The sequence below is a fragment of the Ipomoea nil genome, unplaced genomic scaffold, assembly GCF_001879475.1.
Source record: "Ipomoea nil cultivar Tokyo-kokei standard unplaced genomic scaffold, Asagao_1.1 scaffold0117, whole genome shotgun sequence".
NCBI classification, from domain to species: Eukaryota; Viridiplantae; Streptophyta; class Magnoliopsida; order Solanales; family Convolvulaceae; genus Ipomoea; species Ipomoea nil.
In genome coordinates this window covers 1,276,463-1,280,259 of record NW_017616545.1, presented here as the reverse complement: position 1 = coordinate 1,280,259, position 3,797 = coordinate 1,276,463, and positions in this window count along the sequence as shown.

Below are 3,797 nucleotides of genomic sequence, written 5' to 3'. Positions count from 1 at the left end.
TTTCGTTTTTTATTTTTAAAAATGTATTGTTTTGTTAAGTTTCTTATTCAAAGGGCATTTTAGTCTTCTAGTTCTCCTCACGTAGCGACAAATCAGTATCAGAATCCTAATCCACGTTGGTTCTTCTTTCGTCCGTGCATTCCAGAGCTCATGCCGGCGATTCTAATCGAAGTGAATTTCGGCGTAGCAATGGCGAAGGGGTCTGATAGTCTCCGGCCGAAAAGGAGTCCATCCATTATGGCAACGCCCTTTTCCAGCGGACGAGAGAATCACCTACGAGACGTGCATCCGGGCGCCTTTCTGAAGAGTCGAACTTCTCTTCCGGCGTATCAGCGGCGTGCTGGCGTGCTGGATGGTAGGGTTTCGAAAAGGCGGCAGTTGGGGCGGCAACTTTCTGAATGAGGTAAGCAATGTTTTCCTATTCCTTGTGTTCTCTCATTGTTTGGGTCTAAAACCAGCGGTGATTTGGGGTTGATCGTGTCGTTGAGCTTGTGGCGTTCCGTCGGCCCTCGAATTAGGGCTAATATTGTGGCCATAAATTGATGAACAGTAAATGTTGTCTATAGAACTAGTTAGAGCAGAGTGATTTGGCGTAAAATTTCATACCGTAAATCCTTAATTTCTTTGCTATGGGGTGTCTTTAGCCGTATCAGGGGATTTGGTCATTTTCAATTTTAGGCATTTTATTAATTCAATGTGAGTCTTGGGGCCATAAAATTCTGGGCGATATATTCTTGAAGGGTTAGTGTGTAGGCATTCTAGTGGTGTTTTGCAGTAGTATTAGTAAGGGTGTGCATCTAATGTGCTAATGCTAGATGTCTTGATTCTTGAATACACAAGCTAGGTACATAGAAGTGTTAAAAGTGCTGAATACACATACTAGTGTGCATTATCTAGTTCTTAAAGGTTGAGAATCTCAGGTATATGCCATCATGAGAAACATACAAGTTTCCTCTTTTTTTTTTTTTTTTTTTTTTTAAGTACTTGGGTGTATGATTGAGAAAATACTTAGCGGATGATTCTATTATTTGAAATTGATTCTTGCATATCACTACTAGGTGGAGGCTTGGAGGCAGTGATCATGAAACTCATTAACAACGTAAATCTCATGGTATAGTTAGGTCTTTCAAATGATATTTCATCTTTCAACATTCACTTGGATTCATTGTATATATGTGAGGAAAAACCACTATGTTTCTTAAGAGTTTTTCTTAAGAGTTTTATCTTTAATGCAGTTGACTGTAGTACATTTAGTTGATGCACATTTATGTAGTGATCCTGGAAAGTATGTGAGTGCATTGCTTTTGTCGTTATCAACCATGCTACTATGGTAAGGTGATGGAAATATTAGAAATTGAGTATACTGCTTTACTAATTAAACAAATTGTCTTGTTCAAATGTTAATGGTTCAATCCAACTCCTAATGTTGTAGTTAAGGTGCATAACAAGTATACTTTGGTTGAAATAAATCACCGGAAAAGGTTTAATAGACGTGGGGGTATTTTAGATGGAGTTGCCTAATCTACGCATACCACAGGATCAACATCTCATTCCAAAGTTACCATTCAACTTGTAAGTTCATTCGAATTGTTTAAGTTATAAGTGATTATGTTTGGATTGTTTGAATTATGTGTTATTGTGTTGGTAAAAACTTTTATTGAGATTATTGACTTTATTGTGATTTTATTTTATTGTGCCTATTGAGTTTATCTTTGAGATGTTTACATTATATATTAAGCAAGGAATAGTTCTATTTATAAAGGAAAATATGCTGATTTTTTTTTATCAGAATTTCGTCTATTTTATATCATAATTATGTGTTATTGTGTTGGTAGAAATTTTTATTGAGACTATAATGATAAAATCATTGTGATTTAATTTTGTTGTGTCTATTGAGATGATGTTCGAGATGTTTGTGTTATATATTAAGTAGGGAGATAGTTCTATTTATAAAGGAAAATCTGCTAAATTTTTTTTTTTTTTTTTTTGCATTCCGTTTGTTTTAAAATCATAATTATGTATTTTTGTGTTGCTAGAAACTTTTATTGAAACTATTGTGATAAAAACATTGTGATTATGTTATATTCTGCTTATTGAGTTGATGTTTGAAATTATATATTATAGTTTTATTTGTTTTATTTTGTTTATACTTTTAACTAATTTTTAGGAAGCCCATCATATTTTGAATTGTTCAAGCATACACATACCAAAAAAATGATGGACAAACATTTATAGTTGAAAAAGACAAACAAATCCATGTAAGTTTATTTATCTTGATTTTCCTTGAATATACATATGAATTTTGATAAAAATTGTACTAAATTTTTGTAGGAGAAGTTTGCATTGCAACTGGAGCTATTAACACAAAATGGAGAGGAAGTGGATGAGAGTCAATTGTACAATGATGCAGTTGGCGGGCATGATAAGAAAAGAAGAGTTTATGGACTTGACTCATATGGTACCTTCGTTTGCAGTTCAATAAATGCTAACACATCATACAATATAACATCAACCTCGCAACCATCAGACAATGCTTATTCTGCAAAGATGCAAGATGAGATTGAGAATTTGAAGGCTTCTATGATTCTTATGCAGCAAAGGTTAAATGCTCTTGAGAGTGAGAGAGCTAGTATTTCATCATCACCCTCATCACAACCGTTTAACTTGATATGATTTTTCTTTCATTAATTCCTATATTGTTGTTTAGACATGAATTTGTTATTAAGTACAACATTTAATTATTTTGAACTACAAAGTAGTAGCACTTTTATAGTATAAATTATATTATATTTTAGTTTGCATTTAACATTTTAAATACAATTATTAGAATTTTAACAAAATACTAATACTTACGAAGATATTAACAAAATAGTAATTTAGAAAAATTACGATGAAATATTCATTGTAATTATGGCGACGAAAAGATTTTTGTCACTCAAAATGCGACGGAAAACAAATTTTGCGACGGAATATCTAGCGATGGAATTACTACGGAAATTTTTCTGTCACTTTCTTACGATGAATTTGTGCGACGGAAGACAAAATTTACAACGGAAAAGTTAGCGACTGAATCACGACAACAATTTGTTTCGTTGTGTTTTTACGACGAAATTTTATGACGGAATACAAAATTTGCAACGGAAAGGTTAGCGACGGAATAACGACAATAAATATTTCCGTCGTTATATTCACGACAAAAATATGCAACGGAATATGAGTTTTGCGATAGAATATTTTTCACGCGATAGCGACAGAAAGAATCATTTTCGTTGCCAAAATCGCGACGGACTCGCGATGGAATGAATTTCGTCGCCTACTTCGCGACAGACAATTCCGTCACCATTTTCCGTTGCCACAGCTCGCGACGGATTATTTCCGTCACAAAATGAAATACGACAAGCCTTGACACTACGGAATGGATTCCGTCGCGAAAATGTAAAATTCCGTCGCAAAACGCGATTTGCGACGGAATTTCCGGTTTTCGTGACGGAATTTTTCCGTCGCGAATCACAATTTTTCTTGTAGTGAAAGTTCAAGAGGGGGAGGAGAATTTCTTCCATGACCACCTTCACAATGCATGACTTTGAAATGGCAAAGATGGTCCTGGTGGGAAGAGCCGCACCGGAATATGAAGAAGTAGAAGAAGAGCTCAACTCGTTGCCACCACCACAAGGTTATCCACAACCTCCACAAATGCCCGAAGTTCCTAACGACGTGCCCCAAGTTCACAGTTGGGCATTGATGAGGGCATTGCACTACTACTTCCACCAAGAGAATGTGGCGTTGCATCAAGCGAA